This window comes from Paralichthys olivaceus, chromosome 8, assembly GCF_024713975.1.
Source record: "Paralichthys olivaceus isolate ysfri-2021 chromosome 8, ASM2471397v2, whole genome shotgun sequence".
Taxonomy (NCBI): domain Eukaryota; kingdom Metazoa; phylum Chordata; class Actinopteri; order Pleuronectiformes; family Paralichthyidae; genus Paralichthys; species Paralichthys olivaceus.
In genome coordinates this window covers 14,774,922-14,800,599 of record NC_091100.1, presented here as the reverse complement: position 1 = coordinate 14,800,599, position 25,678 = coordinate 14,774,922, and the positions used below count along the sequence as shown (strand labels likewise).

The 25,678-nt window shown below is 42.9% G+C and overlaps 1 protein-coding gene across 2 annotated transcripts in view; it reads left to right on the top strand.

The window, feature by feature from the left end:
• Positions 1-25,678, top strand: part of tnrc6c2 (trinucleotide repeat containing adaptor 6C2) — a 117,095-nt gene that overhangs the window by 27,124 nt on the left and 64,293 nt on the right. For both annotated transcript variants that reach the window (XM_069530278.1, XM_069530280.1), the window contains exons 2-3: positions 1,935-2,022; positions 2,163-2,287. The gene's annotated coding sequence lies outside the window, so the exon portion shown is untranslated. The remainder of the gene's footprint in view (positions 1-1,934; positions 2,023-2,162; positions 2,288-25,678) is intronic.

Here is a 25,678-nt window from a genome sequence, read left to right as displayed (position 1 = left end):
AGAAAAATGTCAGAGGGAGCCCATGTGAGAATCCAGCAGGAACATGTCTGGAAAATTCAGTGTAAGCACTTGGGTGTGATGCTTCTAGCACATGACAATTGAAAAACTGGAAAAAATAGAATACAAATATGTCAGGAACTCAGGATGAAAAGTGAGAAGTTGCCAAAGATTGGACTTGGAAACACTATGAGGTTCCTGAGCTGTTGGTGATGAGGCTCGACGGTGTTGATGAGCTGTAAACAAGAACATGCGGATTCCACAGCAAGATTTCCACATCATGTTCTGCTTCCTGCAAGCTCCACCCAAGAGTTTTGGACAGTTTTAGTCCAACCTGCAGCTCTCCCTGCAACTTTCCCTTCTCTTCCTTTGAGCATGATGCATGCGTCATTGCTCTCATTCACATATTTAGCGTAATCCCTCCTTCTCCCTCTGGTGCTCGGGATAATGACTGTTGAGAAAAGTCCAATAAGGGAGCTAGTGGATTTTTACGATAGGTGGGCGGTTCAGGGACTAGACTCTGTGGCCTGTGTCACTCTGCTACACACTCCTGTTTAAATCTGTTAATTACTACACGGCTACATAGAGGGAGATTGACGAGTGTGTTGCCATGAGACGACTTGGCTGCTAATTAAGACGAGCTCTGGGAGGGAGGAGGGGAATCTGTGTGAGTGAGTGCACGCTCGCATGAATAACCTTTTGCATAAATCTGTGTGCGTTTATTTTTTTTTTCCGTGCTTGCATGTTGTGTAAGTACATCTGAGCGCGTATCTGTTCAGGGAGTGCGGCGGGGGTGGCAGGTTAACAGTTACACAGGAGACAAGGGGTTGATGGGGGTTGGTGTGATCTGTGGGGGTACCCGTGTGAAACAAGCGTGATAGGTGGAGGGGGAGAATCTGTTATTTTGCGTAACTACCTGATAATTGTGTCTCTGACTGTCAGTGATTGCTTTGTTTATTAGAGGCAGAGGGCTAAATGAACTCCCGATGCTTTGACTCACACCGTCTCTGCTGCTCCTGGTGTCTGTATTTGTCATTAGGTGTGTGCGCCTCGTGGTCCTGTTTGTTAAGATACAGTGGGGCCTCTGGTGTATTAGTAAAGTGCATATGGAGACGTATCATCATTGATTGACAGTGTGAGGCAAAGTCGAGAGCATTTGTATCTCCTGGTGTGCCTCATACCTAGTTTTCCTCAGGTATGTGCCTCCAGTTACTGCATGATATGACCTGTGAAAATCCAAATTACTGCAGAATCGAAATGAAATACGTTAGAACGTACATGCAATTATTCTAGATATTACTGCAGGTCTTCAGTCTGATTTCACCCTAATTCACCGGCATCACAGTAAACAAATCTGAAAGCAGAATACACTGTGCTCTATTGCACAAGCAGTTGCTATTAATACTCAAAAATAGCATTACCTGAAAAATGTTGTACAACTGTTCCACATTACAGCTCCTACTGTTACACACAGTGTGAAATTTTGTGTGCATTCACATGCTCCTCTGAAAGTCCAATTTTCCCATTGTGACGTCGCTCTGACTTTGTGTGTTCATGTGCTTTGAAGTCATTTGCATATTAATGAAGAGCAAAGAAAAAAGTATCAGGTGTGAGAGGCATGTAAATGATTTCAAATTAATGTTTGTTAATCACCATAAAAAGTCTTGTGTTTGAAATAAATGTAAAGTTTGCAAGTGACAAAGGTGAAACTTTTGACAAGTTCAAATTAAAAGCCACTATTTGCAACTAATTGTTATCGATGTTATCAAGTTGTGTACCAACTTTCCAAGTGGCTGTTTCCGACTTGAGGAGGCGTTCAGGTGAATTCTCCCTATTGGAACTAATTTTCCCATTATTCCGACACCACATGAACGCACAATATGTCTGTTCTCTTATTATCCCAAAAAATGTAATTCCTCGTTTTCATCTGCCCACAGAGCTACAAGGTGAGGGGATTGTATTTCCCTTCTTATAAGAGCAAGACCTTCTGAACCTCCAGTCTCCGAGGTCTACAGCATATATGAGGTAAGACTCTTATGACCCTGCAACACTGAGAGCATGAATGTGCAGTACAGAAAGTGGTGGTATACAGAAGGTCTTTGGGTGTATTTTCCCAGTGAACTGCACCTTTTAAAACCTCTGAAATGCTTCTGTTGTCCTCACAGTAAATACAACAATGGAGCCCCGCTGGGTTGCTGAGGCAATTTAACAAAGGACGTCACAGGATGTGCGTTTTGAGTATGGATGTCTTACCTGGGAATGAGCCGTGGTGTCAGCGCTGTATTGTCTGGTGAGTTATAGTGTGATGTGTACACTGAGCTCTCACAGGACTTGGCTCATTAGACAGTTGCGTTTAAGATGACACATAATGGTCCATTTCTTCAACATGTGGCATCCACCACTGAGATATATGGAGCAGCACTCTTTCCCAGTTAAGTGATTCGAAGTAAACTGGTTAAGAATTATCGAGAGTTTTTCTTCTTGAGTATTTTTCTTGGATCATAGAATCCACTTGTAAGGATTTTTGCCTCACTCTCCATGTCTCTCTCTGTCTCTCTTTCTCTCTTTTGTCTTTTTGTTGTTCTCTTTCATACATTCTGCTATAGATATGCTAAGAGTGAAAGTACCAAATGACCTTCAGCTGTCTCTCGCTCTCTGATTCTCCTCTTTCTGTTGTCTTCTAAAAATAGACCCCCCCCCCCCCCCCATCATCAGCACAGTGCTGCGGCTGGCCCTGTGGGCACAGGCTTTGGCAAGAGGGTGCCAGAGATGAGCCTAATTAACTCGTTGAGAAGGGGAGAGCAATGGAGGGAGTGTGTGTGTGTGTGTGTGTGTGTGTGTGTGTGTGTGTGTGTGTGTGTGTGCGTGCGTGCGTGCGTGCGTGCGTGCGTGCGTGCGTGCGTGTGTGTGGGGGGGACAGAGGCAGGGGGTTGGTGAATAATGACAGAGAGATGGAGAGGATGAGGGATAGATTGGCGCAAAGAGGAAGATGAAGAGGAAGAGGGGGAGATAATGAGAAGGAGGGGTCAGAGACGGAGAGAGGAGAGGCGAGGCGAGGTCTCTGGGGCAAGGATATAGTGGTGAGCGAGGCACAGGGAGAGTGATGGAGAGGAGCGCTAATTAGACGTAGGACCAAAGCCTCTTCTCAGTTTACATGGCGGCAGAGGGGGAATGGGAGAGAGGAGGAATGGAGATGGATGGGTCGGGCGGCTGCAGCGCCAAGATATGAAAAGGAAATATGTAATCTTCAATACGGAGAGAGCAAGAACGAGTGACGGCAATCTAGCCAACTCAATTAGCCCACATCTATAAAACAAACTGCTCTTAATCGGCTCCGTCAAGACACTCGCGGGCAAATGAGCTGGCTGCTTCCTGCGGGGAGGTGTGGGGGGAGGTGAGGGGGGGAGAGATAACGGCAAAGATGGAGACACCCCTTCATCACCACTCCACCTCTCATAGCACTTATCTGACCTCCACTCAAGGTGCTTAAAAACATCTTTTATCCATTCTGCTTTTTTCTTTTCGCTCTGCATTTTCATTTCATTTACCTCCTACACATTACTCAGACTCTTACATACATTATCTTCATCCCTCCCCCTCCCCCCCATCGCTCCAGTTATTTATTTATCTATCATTCTGCCTCTTTCAAGGTAAACAGGCCTAGTCATTAACAACTTAAGGCTTTTATCTTTTAAAGCAATGCTCTTTTCTGGTTACTATTTAAATGTCTTATTCACAATATCTACCAAATGTTTTCCCATGTTGTAATAATTAGTTGAAAGTTGTATATGTTTACATACATGTTTTGCTATTTTTTCAAATTTCTGCCCGTTGTCACAAACACATGACCATTCAAATACATTTACAGATATGCCATAATATTGTATTGCAAACATACTGGTAAAGTAAGTTTTATTGCATCTTGTTTAGTAATGTATTTTATTAAGTTGTCAAGTTGGCACACCCATGAGACATTTTCAGCCGCATGTGCCCCTGCTAACCCCGCCTGCCCTGCCATCTTGCATTCAGTGGCCCCTGATGAGTGTCCTGGCCCAGGCTGAGTGTAATTACTGAACAGGAGGTGCTGGTAGGCTAATTAACACGTTAACGAGCAGCAGCCAGCCGACAAGGGCCTACAGCACCGCCGAGCGAGGGTCTGACAACTTCATCCCCCATCTGTCACCACAAGCACACATGCACCTGTGTGTGTGTGTGTGTGTGTGTGTGTGTGTGTGTGTGTGTGTGTGTGTGTGTGTGTGTGTGTGTGTGTTTGTATGTGTGAGTGTGTTTGAACGTGTACTCACAGCATTTGTTAGCGTCCACCCTCTTCCTGCACAGGGCAGAATAGAGACTCTGAAGAGGAGTGGTTAAGTTAAATGCCTTTTGTCCATGAGACCGGTGGAACCCTCCCATGCCACTGTGCAGAGCGACCCTACAAGAGTCATTGCCATACATCACAGTTGGCATCGGCCAGGTGGTATGGTGCTCTGTGCCAGGACCTGCCATGCTGGGTTGTGCAATGCCATGCTGAGAAGTGGCAGGCTATTTCTTGGATGTGTTTGTCTGTGGTTTAGTTTCGACAACAGCGATTTGAGTCAGATTCAAATAAATGCTGAAATAGTATTTCTTTTATTTTGTAGTTGAGAAAAGAGGAAGCAGACACCAATAACTGAAATCCAGGAGCAAAAGTCACAAAATGTACCCTGGAGTCTGTCGCTGGAAATCATACACCAAAGCTCCGTAGAAGTTCAACTGTTCACATCTTTGTTGATCTGATCACCAGATGCTCAACAGTGTGTAGGTCAGAAGTTGGTAAATACTATTCTGCATTCATCGAGTTGCCAGGAGTCTGGTTGCCGGGTGCTTTTCCTTCACTCTGTGCCAGGTTCAGGCAACTGGACAGTGCCAGTCACCACAGAAAAGCTGATTAAATTAAAGTCATTTGGCCGGGAGACGTGTCATTGATACAGAACAAATGTTTTGTGAATCTTCCAGAAACCATGTGGGAGTGGAAAAACCAGGGCCATTGATTTATCCAAGACCACAGAGCATGTTATGCCTGCCTTTACCCAGCCCTGTGCTCTGATTGGCTGTAGTTCCTGCAGAGTCGTCCAGATATCAAACATGTTGCCAGCTGTGTCATGCCACGGCACACTACGGTTAACCAGCAGCAGCTGATGTGGAACACAGATCGCTGGCACAGATACAGACAGCTCACCATTACTGTCACACTGCTGGTGCACCATGACAATGAGATGAATGCATCACGACATTTCCAAACAACATGGACACAGACACTGGATTCACAGTAACAACATAAACCTGATGCACAATAAGACTCAGCATGGCATAAGAGTCATTCAGAGAAACTAAGATTATTTTTTTATGCCTTTGTGTTGGACCATGTGTCCGTCTTGTTCTTGTGAACATGATATCTCAAGAACACCCTTAGATATTTTTTTCAAATTTGTTACATAGGTGTAGTTAAACTTAAATATCAACTGATAACATTTTGGTTATCTTAAGGAATCCTTAATGGCTCAAATGTTCACTTAGACTCATGACAGATTAGATTTGGTTGGTCGAAGGTCAAGGTCTTGGTGGCCCTTTAAAAACATGTTTTTGGCCTCTTGAACATCATATCTTAAGTTTGCCTTCAGGAAATTTCTTCAAATTTTGACCAGTTGTTGCTTAGACTCAAAGATGAACTTATAAGAGTTCAGTGGTCAAAGGTCAAACTGACTTATTGTGAATGCATTGCAATGTCAGCGGCACCTGGGGTGACTGAAACACTGCTGGTTTGTTGTTTGTCAGGGTTAATGTTGATAGTCAGACGATCAAGATATTATAAGTAAGATAATGGGAAACTCTTTGGTGCATTGCTAATAGCACATCGAAAATTTTGGGAAATGGAGTCGGGGTGAAATCAGTGAAGATGACTTAATGGGCTGTACAAACAGTTTTGAGGAAAACATTGCTTGTCTCCATCTCTTCATGCTGTGTCCGCAGCTCTTGAGAAGGAAAAATAGAAGTGAATATTCCACAATAGCTGAATCTGTTTAGCTCTGGTCCTGTGCAGGGTGGATTTGATGGCGTTTTACGCAGTGCTTTTTCTGTCCACCTCTTCTCATGTCTCATTTCTCCCTCTACACACTGAGTCCAGAGTGCCGCTCCTCCTCTGTTGTCAAGACAACCGCACACAGTAGCTCCATGTCTGTCTGTCTGTCCATTCGTCTGTCCGCCCGTTGTCTGCCTGTCTATTTTAGTTTGCAGACTGAGAGAAATATTTGGTGGCAGCCGTAGCAGTGTGACTGATCACGGGAAGGCTGCGTCTGACTGATAAAATACATTTTGAGGCTTATGCTCATGCTTTTATGAATAGAACATACGAGCTTCCTACTTTCATAAGTTGCAGATGTAAACTCAAAGAGCGTTTTAATTTTTTTTCTCCATGACCCTGTTGTTGTCTAATCAGCATCTTATTGTGCCTGTGGTCTGCAGTATTACACTGTCTCAGCAAACAGCACGCTCTGCCCAGCAGCACGACTATGCTTCATATCCAATTGGTTTGATTTCCTCTCTGAAGGAAATACAAGGCGCATACCCCGCCTCTCCCACCGCCACCCCCCCACTCCCCCAGCCCTGTGAAGTGTGGCAGATAGTCTTTTCACGCGGTGTAGACCCAGCGCTCTTCTCATTCATCAGCTTGTGTATTTGCATTTTCAATTAATTGCCGGCGTCACACGCGGCGACTCCGAAAAGCAGCCCCAGCTTTGTGTGCGACCCTTAATTGCGATCATTACGCAATGCAAGTAACCCGCCTTTGAGTGTTCAATTGTACACTGGGTTTAATTATGGGAACGGAGCTAAAAGCATTACTCAACAGTCTAATAGACCAAGATACTGGAGCAGTTTTCTCTGGAACTGAATGAAATGATGGTCGAACGCCGAACTGATAATTACTCATAGCTGCGGCTGCTGATTTGCATAGTTTCGTTTCAAAGGGGATGTGAGCGTATTTGAAAACACAGACGCCACAAACACAGTTGAAATGAACATTCCAACAGTTGGGCAGTTTAGCCTGTCATGCCTCACTGCGAGTCAGATGAGATTAATATACATTTCATAACTATGTATTCAGAGGTGCAGAGGCTAGCTGTTTCCCTCCACTTCCAGTCTTTGTGCTAAGCTATAGGTTAAAATAAGAATTCATGTTTATATTATCCTTTAATTCTTGGAATAAATACAATTTCTCCGAACACATTCTGGGTCTTATATCCATGCAGACGCACACATATTCACAGGCAGCCAGACACACCCGTATTTATTCATATATACATGCAGACACACTCTCACTCACAAATAGATTTCACTTCTTGCATGCGAGCGGTTAGGAACAAAGAGGCGACGTGATGCAGGGGGGTAAAAAAAAAAAAAAAGGAATTATTTTGCACAGGGCTCTGTACCTGGGGTTGGAGCCTCGCCTCTGGAGTAAATAAGTCACTGCGAGAGTGTGTGCTCACGTTGCAAATCTGAGGCAGACACACATGCAAAAGCACACACACACACATGCGCATACTCCCAGGAGCAGGAACAGGGACAAAAATTCAATCTTGCATCTTGCTACAAATGCAGAGCCCACACATTCATGCTCACACACACGCACACACACACGCACACACACACACACACACACTCCAGCATCCTGTCACACAGATAGCCCCCGCGTTCCTGTAATGAAGTTCTGTGTGTTGCATTCACGCTCGGCCACTGAGCCAATAGCACAAAGCCTTCAGCTGTGACCCCCCCCCCACCCTTTCCTTTTTTACTTCTAATTTCTTTTTCCCTTGCTCCCTCACTACCGCCTTCACCGAGCCCTGATGAGAAATCATACTGCCGCTGCCATGAAAGAAGGAAGGACAATTTGACTTGAGATAGAGAGAGCAAGAGGAGAGCAGGAAGGGAAGATGGAATGAGCGGGTTTAAGAAAAAGGAAGACAGGGAGAAGAGGGAGCAATTGTGTACTTGTCAGCGCACAACTGGAGACTCTGATATAAATCTTAATATCCTATTTAAGGCTTTTCTTCATCACAGGCCCTGATTTATTAGCAGGGCTTCCCCTGCAATTTATCAAAATGTACTATGAGCTCACGGTCGTGGCCGTGCAGTGGCAAATTAAAACAAACAGCAGACTGGGGGGGTGAGGGGGCGGGGTTGTCATTGAGAGAGACATATACACACACATACACATACATATTATTTATTCACCCTTTCTTTACCTCTCTTCTATCTCCATCTGTGGGTTTGTGACAAGCTGAGGCCAGTTAATGTGAGCGTGTAGGGAGACGCAGGGACAGAAAGAGAGAGAAATCTGGGGGTGGGGTGGGGGTGGCGTTCACAGATCTCAGATGCTAGGGAGAGCTTTGCGTTAAAGCTGGACTAATTTGTTTTGGGATCTCGAGTGTATCAATTGTGAAGAAGTAGAATCTGAAATCCTCTCAATTAGTTCTGTGTGTGTGCACGGCTGCTCAGGGTGCGTGCGTGCGTGTGTGTGTGTGCATTTGAATTAATTAATGTGCAGATAATGTGTTTGTATTGTATTGTATGTGGAATTTCGCTGTGTGTTTTTTGAAAGTCGTCATTCACAACTCTATCATTTATTTTTGTAGTTTTTGCCAATAATGGTGCTAAATTCTCACTACTGTCTTTTGTTTTTTGCAATTGCCATGTCTTGGAGATCACTTATCTGTCAAGCGCAGCACATCTTTAATTTCCCATTGATGAAGTTTCTGCAGATGGCACTTACTTCTCAATTTATCAGAGTGTTGTCTTTGTCAGTGCTCACATCCCCTACTTTAAGTAATTAAGACATGCATTAGCATTAGCATGAAAACTGCATTTTACTGTAATGTAGTTAATTTAGGCTGATAAAGTTTTAGAGTGAAAACTGTTCTGACTTTGAAAAATGTGTCTGTCTCTGTTCACATATGAAGAACACAGGAGGATATTGGGTCAGGTCAGACACGTTCACAGGAAAATGTCATTCAGATGTTGGCGTCCTGGTAGAGCATGTGGGAGGCGGGACATAATGTATATATCCCACTGTGGAAATCGTGTTTTTGTGTACAGCATATCAACACTGGCGTCGGCCCTGTGTGTGTGTGTGTGTGTGTGTGTGTGTGTGTGTGTGTGGGATGAAATAGCAGACAATGAAAAGAGTGGCAAAAGAAAAGAGACCTGGTGGATAAAGGGAGGGATGTGGAGAGCTGCAGGAGAGGACGGCAACACATTTTTATATATATATATATATATATATATACACACACACAATATACACACACAAAAATAGAGAGTAAAAGTATATGTGAGAAGTTTTGCTCATCAAAGAGCAAAGGATTGATCAGCTCCAGCGTTTCTCTCGTCATGAGAGGGGAAGATACGAAACACACTTTTAAATGAATTGGACAGAACATCTGCTCCTTTTTTAATGTACCTGGAAACTCTTTTATCACATCCCCTCTGATTGGTCTTGTAGGATCAATCATCTGTAATTTTCCTCCTTGTGGGACAGTTGTGATTTCATCAGCCGTGATTTCCCCGTGGGCGAGACGCAGAATCGACTTAACCCACCGGTCAGTCAGCCATGAGGTAACTGATCACCATCCAATACTGAAGAGGCCAGACGAGGTCAACAACCTCGTCCCTCTTGACCTTGCTCATCTGACCTCTGGGTCTGGTCCGACGGGACGCTGCTGGTGTAGGGGACGCTGGTTTAATCAATAGCAGGGGCAGCGTGTAAAAGAAATTGTGTGTGTGTGTGTCAGGGGGTACTCCCAAGAGAGGACTCCAAACAAACCATCAGTGTCCTGAATGGCCACGCTATCTGTCAGTCATGTGCAGCATCACGCTTCTTACAAGCTTGTTTGTTTTTATTGGCAGTGACAGAGGGAGTCGTACACTGAGGGGAACAAATGCGTGACATTGAACTCAGAGACTGTTTTGTGCTCCTACTGTTTGACTCTGATGTTTCATGAGAGGATCCTTGAGAATTAGTTTTCATGAATGAATCATTTTCACAACTAGAAATTACAATTAACACGGATTAATCTCATAGGATAGGAAGTGGAATAGTTGCACTACAATTCTGAATAATTCTTACATCTAAATGAATGAAGTTAAGACTGTCAGTTTATTTATAGTACCTCTGTTGTGCTGCACAGCCAAATACATATTAATGCATACCAATGTTTTCACTCTGTAGAGCACATATTCCCTTCAAGGCACAACAGTTTCCTCAAATTCAAATATTCAAAAATACAAACAAACAAACCCATTAGAAAGGCAATTGGAGTGTAGTTAAAGTTTGTTACCGTACAGTAATTAAATAAATATCAACCATCTAGTTATTCTTTTGATTCACAAAATCTGGACCATTATCTGCATCTCCACCAAATGTTGCATAATTAAAGCAAAGACATTATTTTGAGCTTCCTTGATCGGCTCCTCATACATGTGGTTATTATTTACAAACATGCAAAAGAGGTGTAAGTGCTGCTGTCCTTCTGTAAAACTTCATTATAATCCCCACAACCTTGAACCGGTAAGACAGCTGCCTTTAAAATGCCTGACAGGCAAATCCTGGGAAATATATCTGCACTAAAACAATGAAGTTTAATTTTGGGGGCTTTGATAAAGTCCGATCTTGATTAACTGATTATATTAAACTGTAAAAAGTGGAAACTCTGCCCCTTGTGTTCAGTGGTCGCATGCAGAGGTGAGTCTGGGTTTATATGGACTCACTTGTGTGTTCAGTGATGTGTACACACAGACTGTGTGCTCAACTTAGAATGACAAATCACAGCGTACTATTTTTCCTGTGCTCCCCCTACTCCTATCAAATAACTGTTTCCAGGCAGATCTACTTTGACAAAGCCACCCTTTGTGTCCCCTCTCTCCTCCATCTTTCCACCAAAACACAGTTCAGCTCTTTTCCTCTCCTATTGTATCCTCCTGATCAAACCTGGGGCCCAACCTTCCATCCCATCCTTCTCTTTTCTCTCCGACCATCTCTCCATTCATCTTCCTTTTTATCTCTGTCTCATCGAGGTCTCCGGTGGGAGCGTGGAGGTGACAGGCGTGTGTCTGCCCGGCCCTGCTGTCTGCCTTTCTAATGAGCCAGAAACACAGGGGGTCAGCCTATTATGGAGATGAGGGGATCCAGGAAGGCCAAAAGGTGGCGGACCTCACTAATAGGGACCCTCTTCGATCCTCCACCTCTCCCTCCTACCTCTCCTCACCTCTTTTTTCTTCCTCTCCTAGTTCCTTTTTCCAACCATCCATTTTGAAAGTCTGCACCCGCCTGTCCTGCAAAGACTAATGAAGGGGCTCATATGCTAAACTGGAGCTGTGGCCTCCTGCTCCTCCTGCTCCTCCTGCTCATCCTTCCATCCTCCTCCCTTTTATCTTTTCATTCGGGAGCTTATTTGAAGTTTGTCTCCCCTGGGTCGGTTGGTCGGCCGGTTCAATCGCCTCTCTCAGCCCAGGGCCACCTCTGTTTGTCTGCTCAGCTTCAACAGGCTCTCTTTGTAGCCAGGCCCTGCATGGAGCCTGCCACTGTAGAGAAATGTGTTTACTGTATTTCTTCAGCCTCTCCTCAATGATATGCAGCCTTCCCGTCACCGTCTCTGTGGCAAGGCCTCAGTCAGGTTGGCTTTGACTTGCAGCAAGATTTCAGCCACACAGGGACAACAGGAGACAGGGACGCAGTGGTTTCTTCACTTTTAAAGATTTGTGTTTGAAGCTCACACACATCTAACATCTGATCCACACACCTACCGCCTCACTGCCTGCATAATGTTTTTATTTAACTATGCAGTGTAGTTTATTTCTCATGGGGATAAGATAGTGAATTAACCTCAGGTAAATACATCCGTGTGACTGTTGAATATTGAGTTGTAGCCTTGACGTATTGACGTTCAATAATCCCGCACCATGTGAAGCAGCGGGGTCACCCTCATCGGGTTGTGGCTCATTAAATGTGAAATAAATAAGGGCTGAGGAATCTGCCTCGTTAGCACTTTCTTCAACATTTGATCTTCCAATGTCCCGGGGATGAATTCTATTTGACTATTTGCCAGTCAAAAAGCTCACCGGGTGCTTTCGGTTGCTAGGTCAAATGGAATGATTAAACATGAAGCGATTCATTGGTCAGATCAGGGGATATGCAGATTAGAGCTGACGTGCTGTGCCAATGCCTGGCAAAGAGAAAGCTCCAACACCACATGCCGGGAATATTCTGAGATGGTTGTTGCTAGGGGAAATGTGGGGAGGGGGGGGTTAGGAGAAGTGTGAGCTGTGAGCAACACACCTGTATCTCTCTCTGCACGCTTTGTGCAACACTTTCTACTTGCCAGGCTTTGGAGGCTTTGAAATTTCTCCAGACTTTTTTTCAAAATCAAAATGGGAAAAAAGAAATCCCCTCACTCTCTCAGGCTGCATATCTGAGCTGAAAACTACTCTGCAATGAAACAGAATCAGTATTTGAGAGTATTAATAATTAATAACAGTGACAAAGGGGTTGTAAGCACTTCTGAGGCCGTTCATGTGTCAAATCATATCCCACACACCTCAGCTAGTTCAAATATTTGAGACGATTTATTGAAATTCTATTAATAAAATGCTCCGGGCTCCTGTAATTATCTCGGTTGCCGGTGCCTGAGGTTCCTCCTTCTGAGGGATATTTAGTGTCATAGCTGAACTCATCGTGAGAGGGTGGTCCTGATGATTAGCCCCTGTTAGCGTCAGGTCTCATCCACTTCTCTGTGTTATCCCTTTAGCATTAGTCTAATGGCCCGGGAAACACAGATAATGATTCTCAGCACAGATTAGCATGTGCCACCGCTGCCAGACACACAAGCACAGGCACGCACACATTGTGCACGTGGACACTAGACACAGACTATGCATTAGCACATAATTACACATATAACAACGTATAAATGTTTGTAGAGCAAATGATGTGGTTTAGCAAATGATCCCATTGATGAAAACAGTTACTGTCCAACCACAATCCTGCAGACTTTTTCTTCTCCACTGCTTTTGAAGTCTAAGGATAAGACTGTAAGAAATCCTGCTAGCCACTTCCTCTTTATCTTCTTCTTCTATTATGTAATGCTGTCTTAACCTGCAATAGGTCAAAACAATCGAACTATCTAATAAATGTTTTCATCGTACATGTGATCTGAGCCATGGTTTGTTCGATCTGTACTGACTCCAGCTCCTCTGTTTTACTTGCTCCTCAAGTAAAGGTGCATTTTCGAGGCTCGCATTCAGATGATGTATAAAATAACTAAAAGATATTTGTAATCTGAAGTAAAACTCACTTGTTTTATCATTAAACCACTAAACACACACCCTGAGCTTCCTCTAAACTAATGGCAGCGCTGTCACTGCTGTGAATGTGAGCAACACAGTGAGCTGTTATGCACCTAGTAGAAAACCAAAAAACTGGTGTGTGTGGTGGTGTGAGCGCTTAGAGGAGGCCCAAGGCTTCGTCTGCGATGTGTCCTCTGAAGGATGAGTCGTGTGTGGGTTTGGATGCAAATCTGTGTGTGTCTGTGTGTGTGTGTTTAAACGTTTCCCTGCGTGTGTGTGCATACATCTTTACAGCAGCGTGAGTGAACATCATGTGTGCATCCTGTACCTTGTGCATGTATGCATGAATGCAGGCCTCTGTGTGCATATGTGGCGACCCCCCCTGCAGGGCAGTAGAGTGGGCTGGAGGGAGGAGGCTTTTTCCTGCGCTGTCTGAAGTCTGGCCATCTGTAAAGAAAGACTCTTCATGTGCAGCGTGCTGGGGAGAGTCACTTATGCTGCATCTGACATCCAGTCTGGCATCAGTGATTATAAAGCCCTCACCACTTGATGTGTCCCTCTGTAGTAGCCATCGGACCCCCTCTGCTCAAACACGAAAATCCAATTTTGTGTCAGAGGGCGGTGAAATTAGGTTCATGTGTGTTTGCTTTTTGGTGTGTCTGGAGGTTGTGTTATATGAGTGTGTCTGTGCATATGTGTCTCTTTTTTAAATGGTTTGAGTGATTTTTCTCTCTCTTTGTTTTGTTTCCTAATCCAGTCTGAACCATATAATGATTCTTTAGCAATAAAGTGGCTTTTCTTGACCAGCTCTATTTTTTTAGCCATTTTCACAGTAAGACACCTACAGGTGGTTCCTCTCTGTTTAGTTTTGAGACCGAACATCTTTGTTTAGGTTTCATTCTTCGCCTCTCTCTCTTTTTACTTGACCTCTCTATCTCTGGACACAAATTCTTCTCCCACTCTATTTTCCATCTCCCTACAGTTATTTGTTCTCACCCGACCTTTCCTGTAGTTTCTTGATCATAACTATTCCTCTGTGTAACAAAACCTGGTGATCAAGACATGATCAATACACATGCACACACTGGGCTGGCATTCACCAGAGAACTGTAAGCCCAGCATGGACACTCCTTTGAGACAGCTACAGTACATACTGCCTGTGTGATTAGTCAGTACCACAGGGTGCAGTGTGTGTGTATGTACGTGTGTGAGTGTGAGCATGTGTTTGATACTGTGCCTTTGTGTTTGAGAATCATAAGCCCGTATCTTCTGTGGTTTGGTGTCAACCCTTTGCAACACCAATCTCACTTGTTCCTGAGGGAGCATGGTGCACCTTTATTAAGCCTTTACTCACAAAGAACAAATAGTTCCAGCATGAGCTATCAGACAAATACGCCAGTTCAAACCCCCACAGCCTGGCCCTGCGCCATCTCGGTCTAAGCATGTGTTTCAATGTGTGTGTGTGTCTATGTGTCTGTGTGTGTCTGTGTGTGTGGGTGCATGTGCATTTGTGGCTACAACTGATTTTTGTGTCGTGGTTCGTGAAACATTTGTTATGTTTGAAGTTGAGGTAAATTTCCCGGAAATGAAATCATGTCTAGGCAAAGTAATCATTGTCACACTTGCTTCACTGTATTTCTTATATTTCTTTTTTTTTTTTCACTTTAACCCTTTGTCTTTGTACATCATATGACAGCTTCTGAAAAACGACATTCATATACTGCAAAAAAAAAGAAGTTATGTTATGTATCAACATAGGCTGGAGAGATCTGCATTCATCATTTTACGTAACCAGAAGCCTGCTAAACACAGGAAGGAGAGGGCAAGGCAAAGGGTATTTAGTTTGTTGGCAATCTGCAACTTCACCACTAGATGCCACTAAATCTTACACAGTAAACCTCAATTCATATATTAAAAAGAAGAGTTTGACGAGTTAGATGCAGATGGATGCTTTCTTATGTCTGTGGTAGCTTCTCGTAAATATTAAGTAATAAATTACAGCAACATTAGTTGTGTCAATGTTTTGTCAGTATTTGTTGAAGTGATTATACGAGAAATATTAATCCAGGAGTATGTCGAGCCATTTCAGGTGCGACCACATATTACTAAATCCTGAAAGCTTATACCACCTTACACAAAAAAGCCAAATCTCAAGGGTACCAACGCATCTAGAGCGAAAAGAGACTAGAGAAGTGCCTCAGACTCCTGAGATGTGAAAACCCAGATCAGAAACATCTGACACTGTTTGAGGACATTTTATTTTTAGCATCTCCATTTTTCTTATATTTTTTATTTTTGTGTTCTGTAAGTAATGTCTGATTCTGAATCTTTGAGCTTCTGGTATCCCCAATTTTGGACTTGTCAAATCAGTTTTTCTTCTTTCGGGGCTCTGATTACAGCCTACCAGAAACATGCCACATAATAGTCCACAAGCGCTAAAATATATCCTGCCACGAAGGATTGCCAGTGAAAGAACTTCATGTCATTCCGGCAGAAGCCTGAAAATTGCTTTTAAAATACCGTACCTCCACTTTCTCCATTAAAGAACCCTCTCCTCCTCTTCATGTGGTATTTTCAAGACTCACCTCAGAAAATGTCAAGACGTCAGAAAAGTCAAATCCAGGATATTGTATGCTTAAGTAACTGCCGATAATGATGCTGCATTGAGTCTCTAATGGATTTTTTAAAAAGCTCTTGTCTGCCAAGAAACATCTTAACTTCTTTCATTGAGCATTTTATCACCGGCAGAATGAAACAACCAAAGCATGTGGTTTCTCAGTGCACAATATCTGTGTCACTGGGATGAGTATGCCCCAGAATGCAGATAAAAACAATTTGAAAAAATGGATTCATACTTAAATGAACACATTGTGAAACGTGGTGTTTGCATGTTTTGTTTTTTGGATAAGTTCTTTCTATAACAGAGCTTTTGACTCATTTCGGAATATACTTTACAATCTTATATGGTAGCTTTAATCAATAAATGAAATGCTCAATTTGTTATTCTGGCTCTTTGCTTAGATTCTGGGAACAGAGACATGACCATCACTATTCATTTTGTTGTAATTTTAAATTTTAAGTTTCATAAAATGGCAGAATAATTCTGTAAATGTCCGTCCTGTCTTGACAAAGAGCTGCAGTAGTTGTGATGAATTGTTTATTAAAAAAATATGCAAAAATTCAAGTTGCTGAAGCCCAAGAAAATAACCCACATGCACACAGTCCAAAAGGGAACAAGGACAATAGCGCTGATTTATAGAATTGGATGCTATGAGTGAAGGGATCACAAGGATCATACATTCTCAAAGCGTCACCCTTCCTTTTTAGATGGAAGATGGATGATTAGTCGTTGGGAATAATCGGTAGTTAGCAAGTGAGTCGGAATGATGAGTTTGGCGAGTGCATGCGCGCACGTGTGTGTGTGTGTATAGGTTTAAAGTGACTTTTCAATGTATCATTCACTGTAAGCAAATAAATAAATCTGATTAAAACAGAGGAGGTTAATTATTGAATTTCTGTTCATATTAAATCTGAATATAGTATATAATATAGATAATATTTACTGAAACATGACTCACCACATTGCACTCATTCCCATCATGATCACTGAGATGAGAGACGTATGCGTTTGGTGTTTAATGTCAGACAACCTGATGTTTCTGTCCCTCGTGCATGATTCCTGCCTTCTTTAATGAAGAGCCTTGCTTATTATTGGCGTCGCAAGTGTTGCTGTTGTTTGTAATTTGTAGAAACAGTTTTCTACAACCACTGCAGCATTGAGTAAATCATTGTGCAAAGATCACAATACACATGGGACTCACTCATTGTTTTCGCTAATAGAGCCATAGCCTTATAAAACTGATTATCATGGAGGGATTAAAGCCTTTTGCGTGTATCCAGTGGGAAGTGCAGTGTAAATCATGTAGTATCATATTTTGTCTTCTTTCATTTTTCAGAATGAAAGATTTTGAATTAAAATGCAGGTGAAATCTGAATTTTAAATACCATGTGCAGCACAAACATTTCTATATTTGTGTGTTAACAGAATCAATGTGTTAATCTATTCAATCATGAGCTCTCTTGAGAAAATACAACACAAAACTGCTCAGTGCATATTCCCTCTGTATGGTCCATTATGAACTACTCGTCAGGGGCTAATTTTCAGTGGGGTGTGAAGAAGAGAAAAAAAGTTCAAGACTGTCAGGACTTTTGTTAAGACTAATGAAAACAGAATTATTGTCTCTGTGCTGAATGGAAGCAGCTTAGCAAGTTCTCTCTTTTGTCTATATTTATGTTCCACAGTGTGATGCTAAAACAGACCAAGTTCACTTAAAACAACTCCTTGTGTGCATGTGTGTGTATTTGCGTAACAGTAAGAGTGCATGGCCACTGAAGCCACAGGCCCATGGTCTGTGAAATTGGGCTGCCTCATCATCATCATCATCATCACATATACACACGTGCATGCAAATGATGATGTGCACACATACAGATGTACAGTCGCACACTCAGACGTACAAAGAAGCAGACACACAGAGATTGTAATGTTCCATATTTTCACTGTGTCTCTCTCCTGTGATCAAACACCAATTTTCAGGCCATCACAGCGGTGATAAAAAGACACCGGGCGCAGGAAGGGAGTCTCCCTAATGCGCTCTCAACACAGCGGGGTGCACCATCGTCTCACACGCCTCCCCTGCCTCCCCTTACCTGCTCCCCGTCCCCCCTCCGCTCCTCGCCCCCCTCAGGCCTGGCTACATCCCCCACTAATTGGATTAGCCGTGACAGTAATGCACTGCTGGGTCTCAGTAGCACAAACACGCTAATAAATTGCGCGGGAGGGGAATTAGCGTTTTCACTATCATTTATGAGATTAAAAGAGATTATGAGTGGCAGAATTAAGTAAGTGTGAGAGCCTCTCGACAACAGGAGGAGAAGGTTTCTGACCTTGGAGCTGTGGACCGGCACCATGCCTGGACAGTCAGACACAGTAATTAGCCCGCAGACTAAGTAGCACGCCGGCAGACAGGCTAATAATAGTGTCATTGCTATTAATAATGAGAGTGATAACGGCGCTCGTAATTATGACAGTCATAATCATAATGATGTAAATCATGTTCCAAGTTAACACTTTAATCGTCATGCGCGTGTGTGTTCGGGAAAACATGGAGGTGATGGATTAATTTGAGGTTGTGTTTATGATTTAATGTCATTAGAGCCCTGTGTGTATCCAGTGGGTTATCATTTATGTAACACAGCTTTATTGTGAGAATTATTGCTATCTGTCTTGGGATTGTCTGGTTATCTATTACTTCCTATTACTCACATTTACATATAAGATAAGGGTGTTTTCCTCCGCTCTTTCACACACACAAGCACAAAGCTCAAGCTCAGTCTGGCTCAGGGATAGTTGTATTTTATGTGACTTTTTTTTTATCGTGAGCTCTTTCTACCTCGCTTTATTGTAATTGAATTATTACACTGCTGAGCTGACCTGTTTCTTCTTGTCCAGAACCTTTCATTGTACTGTTGACCCTGTGTAAACTTGCACGTAAAAAATAAAACTTGAAACCTGAGTATGCATTTAAAAAATGAACATAGTCACATACACACACACGTAAAACCACATGAAGGCTTCACTCTTTTATTGCAGCCCCTTGTGGAGCTTGTTCGCTCTTTTCATCAGGCATCAATAACCCTGCGTTCCAGCTTCTTCCACTGAGGTTAGAGAACACACTGTTCCCTAGCTCCACTGCATTATTGTGTTCACATCCAGCCAATTTTTTTTTTTTTACTGGTGCCAGTCGACCTTTTCCCAATGCCTCTCCGCCGTGCTTCCCCTTGACCTTTTTGCCGGATGCCGTGTCTGCTTTGTCCTTTTGTTTCGCCCCGAGGTAATATCTCACATTTGGGCTGGGTGATTTATTTACCGCCTCCCCTCGCACTGGGCACAAGCATGCGCACGCACACACGCACGCCCATTACAATGCACATGTAGGGTGTGTGGACAAACTTTTGTGTTGCCAGTCATTCACATCAGTGTTTCTCCTAAATAAACTCTCAGTACCTGTGGCCTCACTACAGACTGCGAGATGTACTTCTCTCTTACCAACTTAGTGAATATCCACAGAATTCGTCGAGCTTCTTCTGTAAAGTATCATAATCCTGTATACGTATGAGGGGAAGAGAGTTTTACAATTGTTGGGACTTTATGTGGAACGACCTACTAAATAAGTGACTCTTCCAATTTCACCTTCCTCAACTCCATTTCCTTCTTAATCTGGTGACTCACGCCTCTGTTTTGACTGACTGTCAGTCAGCCTAAGTAGCGTATGATTGAGGTTTATTGCAGCAGATTTGGGCACCTCTGTTCGTGTTTGCCGGAGGCTCTTTCTCTGCTGCTCCATGTCGAGCTGAATTCATTACCAGGCGCAGGCTTGGTACATTTCTGCTGTAGGTGGCAGCATCTCTCTCATGCAGTTGCTACTTCCCTGCCAAAAGTTGAAGTTTTGCCTCCGGGGCACCGTTCAATGTGAGACTTTCTTCGCTTTGATTTCCGAGAGCAGATTTTCACTGCTGTTGACCCAGACCTACTGCACTCACTATCAAAGATGTCTCATATTAAACGTCAATCATCCTTCAAGAGGCTGCACAAATACTATTAAATATGACTAAGTATGCTTAGAATAATAATTGAACTTTACAAATCACCAGCTGCCAGATCTAATACTTAAATCTCTTGATGATACTTACGGAAATATAATCATAATATCTTCTAAGGGGAGGATTAATTGTAATACACAAACACATTAAAAAGTGTATTCAATATTTAATGCCTACATGACTTTGTTTAATTACCTCCTCCAGGGAGGTTGTGTTTTCACCCCTGTGGTTTGTTTGTTAGTTTGTTTAGTTTTATCAAGATTACACAAAAACAGCTAAATGGATTTTCACTAAATTTGGTGAAGGATGTGGCAGAAGTCATGAAGACTTTTAATTTTGGGACAGATCCTGACATTTTTTAGAATAAAATAAATAATTTATCTCAAAAATGCATGACATTTGGTGCAGCTTGATTGAAAATAAGGGAACTTGGCAGAGGTATGTGCTCTACTGAGTTCTATTTTAGTTACTATACTTACATTTCCATAACTATAATAAGTACTGTTTCACTGTTTAAGATGTCATTTATGTATTTTATATATTAATAAATGTTTTTTTGGGTATTATAAGTTACTGGTGACCCCTCAAACCCTGAGGTCAGGACCAATTGATTTAATTCTTGGGACAGTTATTTGACCCCCAGTAAATCAGACATGATGATTCCCAAATGGACAGAAGGAAGGAAGAAAAAGAAAAGATTCCTCCTTTAGGCACTTGAGCAAGTATAGGTCAAGGCTTTTGTTATTATAATATATATTTTCCCCCATAACCTGCTTCTGTAGAACCAAAGGGTAACTAAGGTAAATGCTAATTTGGTTCAAGGGTCTAAAACCTGAAGAACTCAAAGCACCTTATAATTCACTTACTAACAAAGGAGAGAAGAAGAAAAAACACTGATAAATTTGTTCAAGCATTCAGATAATCGTCTCAGTCCGACTGTGTGACCAAGCAGAATGTCTGCGTTATCCATACTACAATACCCATAAGCCCTGGGGTTTACACTGTCAGCGAACCAATTAACTCCAAATGCTCCTGTCAGCCAATTATGCTGAAATAATGATACTTTGGAAACCCCCAACCACCAGCATGCATACTTACACACACACACATAAACTCTCTCACGTGCACATATGCCATCTTACTTCATCAGCATGCCGGCTACTTTTGTGTGTATGCGTGTGTGTGATGATGATGAAATAGCCATCTGCCACGGGCAGGCGTGTGTGAATCCCAAATGAAGACGAGTGGCTGGCTTCAAACAGCACCAGCCTGTAAATTGTAAATGAACGTTGGAGCGTTTGTGCCTCCGGGCAACACAACCTATACCTACCTACACAGCATCAGCACCTCACACCCCCTCAGATAAAGAAACACCAGGCAATTACTCCCTTCTCTTCAATTTAATCCGTTTTTGTCCCTTTCCTCCCTCCGTCCCATTAGATGTTCATCCTCCTCTCTTTGAAGATGATACCATCGGAAGTGGGTCAACAGAGAGCAATGTCAGCTGTTTGCTGATATTTGGAGAGTGTGATGTGCAGTTTGTATTGTACTGTGTGTGTGTGTGTGTGTGTGTGTGTGTGTGTGTGTGTGTGTGTGTGTGTGTGTTAGAGGCTGAGAGAGATTTACATTGTGTTTGATGTGGGTAAGTCTGGCGCTGCGTTCATTAAGGTGCTCTCAGGGTCCTGCGTGCTCATGATCAAATGATTTGATGATAACAGTCCAGTCCTAATAGATGATGGCAATTTAAGCTCTTAACCCCAATTTGTGTCTATTAGAGGTACTCCATAAAACTGAAGACCTTTTTTCCCCACTACAAATTAAACCTTTGAGTGAAATTGTTCCCTTAAAAATAATCCACTAGATTTATTTTTCCCATCATCTACAGGGGACAAATACAGTTGAAGTGCTGAAATGAAATTCCACTTCTTCCAACAAAAGACATTTTGGCATGAGGAGTATTTTCATGAAACATATTGAAGTATTTGTAATTGCTCCAAAACCTGAATGTTGCCAATATGATCACTTGGCCCTGAAAGCTCAGCACACTATAAGAAAACACCTGCGAACAGTCACAACAAATGCAAATGGAGAAAACATCATCAAATGTATGATACATGCACGGCAAATACAAAACGTTCTGCAAATAAGTTCTCACAACTCAACCAATTACAACGAAACCAAATACTCACAACACGAGATGTGGATGTGTTGTGAGTATTCAGTTGTGTTATGAATATTTGGTTGCAATGCATTTTCTGTCAAAGTGTTGTCAAATCGATGATGACGTTTTCTTCAATTCCTTGTGTTTGGTCTTTTTGTACATTTTATCATGTTGCCGTGCATTGAACTCTCGGGGCCACCAGGTATTACTCTTCTCTCAGAATAAATTTAGAGTTGGGTTTTACAGCATATATTTTCTCCTGTGGGTCACCCTGAAAACTTTGCAGGAACCCTGGTTTTAAATTGCATGTGTAGTGCATAACCTGCCAACTGTCAATATGGATACAAACTGTCAGTTTTGTGTGTGTGTGTGACTTTTAGGTAAAAGAAATACCAGATTCAAATGTAAAACATGAAGGGTTGTATGCGTTAGAGAGAACAAATGTTTGTGAGACTGCACAACTACAGCTGCAAAAGTGGGATGTGTCCCCTCAGAGCTCATCAATGTCAATCACAGTCAGGCTGCTGTGAAGGTCCCATTATAACTGTCATGTCTGTGTGCGTCTGCATTTATGTGTGTGTGTGCATATAGAGTACTTGTGATAACATTGCTATAGGAGTAGTTGTGTGCACAATATACAGTATATATATGTGTGTGTCTCCACGTCAGGCTGCATATGCATCCTGTCTTGTGTATCTGTTTGTGTGTGTGTGTGTGTGTGTGTGTGTGTGTGTGTGTGTGTGTGTGTGTGTGTGTGTGTGTGTGTGTGTGTGTGTGTGTGTGTGTGTCTGCACATGCAAGGGTGTAGACAACCTCCACATGAGACTTCTCAGACACAAAGAGGGTAATATATGTATAGAAGGGCCTCTGTGTCCCAGTCTTATGGAAATACAGTCTAGCTCACTGTCTCCGTGCTCCCTGGTAATGCCTGCTGCTAAACCCCAAATGGACCATTATGTGTTTGCAGAGTGGGAGGGTCAAGAGACCTCCGACGGAAATTGGAGTGGGGGAAGGGACACATTAATTCAACTTAGGTCTCACGAAACACACTTGGATAGGATATGCTCATTCTGAAACACACACACACACACACACACACACACACACACACACCTTGAAGATATGCACATCCTCCTATAAAGGCTTAATATGCAAACATACAAATAGAGTGGACACGTATGCAGCACGTTGGATGTAGATGTGCATGCATGATTAACTGCTATGGTTTCAAATGCATACACACAGGCATGTATAGGCCCAAACACACACACACACACACACACACACACACACACACACACACACACACACATACTGTATACGCACGTTTATCTTAAACTCCAAAGCCCATGATGGACCTAACGCAGTCCCATAATCTACACTGGCCACATGCTTAGGAGATCAATGCAGCGATTACACCTGAATGTCTCTAGCTATGTTTAACATTGTCTACCCCCCACCACCACCTCCACACACTCCTCTCTCCTGTGCGACCTTATCTCCCAGGCTTAATCAAATTGCCAGTTAGAGGTAGAGGCTGGCGCTGAAGGTTGTGGATGGAATACGGTCTGGGAGGGCGAGTGAGAGTGGAGAGAAAGAGGGGAATAATGAACACGGCCGCTCAGCTCCACTCTGCTTCAGAAAGGGAAAGGTGTTTTAATGGATGTGGACAGACGTCCTCTGTCAGCAACCAGCACTCGATTCAACCTCTCATCTCCTGCATTAACGCCCTTGCACCATCCCCTTCGCTTGCTACCCCCATCCTCCTCCTCCTCCTGCTCATTCACCAGTCCTCTATAACCTCTTGCTATCTTTGGCCGTCAACCTCTCCCTATCCTTGTCCCTGTGTCTCTCTCTCTCTCTCCTCTTGCTGCAGCCTGACACCACACCTCTCTCTGTTTGGATTTTCCTCACACCCTTCCTTTCTTTCGTTCATCTTCCTCTCCTCTTCCTTCGTTCCTCCTCTTTCTCTCTGCGGCAGGCTTGCGCTCAGATCTACATATCTTTAGCTGTAATTGACATTTTCCATTTGCCAGCCTCTCTTCCTATCGGCTGCCAGCCAGCGTCACCAAGGCAACTGCAATAGGCCCCTGCGCTCGGCTAGAGAGACGTGGGGCGGGGGGGAGTTGGGGGGAGGGGGGGAGGTCTGCCTCTGCACTGGCTTCTCATTTTTCCCCTGAAACACACACTCACACACATAATACACACATTCACGGCGTGCACACCACTCCATTGACCTGACAGGAATCTCGGCTGGCCACTTAGGGAATAGTTAATAAGTGAAAAAATAATCATGAAATAGCGTTCAATAGGGGCATTTAAGCTAATTTAAGGAATTAATGAGCATTTTATGATGCCCCAGGGTGTAAAGGGTTGGCAAGAATGGTCATGTGCTCTATGTACACACACATAATCCTTCAATATGTTGTGTCTATATGGATTAAGATGTAGAGAGCTATTAAATATAATGGGCATTTTCAAGTCTTTGTTGAAAACATGAGAGCAGAGTGTAGCTGGTTGATGTGTACTCTGCAGTACATCCGGATGGACAGATGGTATTTTGTATATTTATCCCCGTCTTGCAGTCTGACTTTTCTTCCTCTCTAATTTCACTCTTTCTTTCTCTTTTTCTCTAAATATGTAAAGTAACTAAAGTCCCTCTGACTGTGATTTTAATTATCCCAACTCTGTCTGACAAATAACCAGGCAGAGCTTTAGTCGACTTCCCTTCAGCCACATTCAGACTTGGTTGTTATAATTCTGTGGTAATATACGCGAACAGCTCTCACTTCTGGAGTTATTTTATTCATAAGGTTCTGCTGTTGTGTCTGTGTCTCATTGTTCATAGTCATCTTTTCATGCTACAGGCAATGGAAATGTCCAATATTATCGATTGCTTTGGTGAATTTAAGCAAATTGATATTGAACTTTGACTTAATTGATGACAAAATTGTTGCTTTGCGATGGCCCCAATTTTCCTTCCTCTCCCGTCTCATTTTCAAACGATCATCCAGTCACCAACCACTTTCAAGTGTCAAGGCAGACAACCCAGACGAGAGATGAAGACCAATGTGAGCAGTGTGGGAAATATGTTTGTTGTACATTTGTAGATATCTGAGAGTGCATGTGTATGTTATGGGCCACACAGTGGAGAGCATATATCTGTAGATATATCTCTCACTGTCCTTGCTCCGTGCCAAGTGTGGGGCAAGATACTGTACCTCAAATTGCCCCTGATGGTTGTGCTGACAGTGTCTGAGTGATATGATGGAGAAAGTGCTGCACATAGATGCACTGTATGAATGTGTGTGAATGGCAAAACTGTACTGAAAAGCAAAGTGGCCATCAAGACTAGAAAAGCTCTATATAAATATAGAAAATGCAGAAAAAAATGGCATTTTCATCCACACAGTGTTTCCATCCTTCGTTATTTTCCAATATTAACTATAGAGTAGTGACTGGCATATAGTGTGCGGTGTGAAG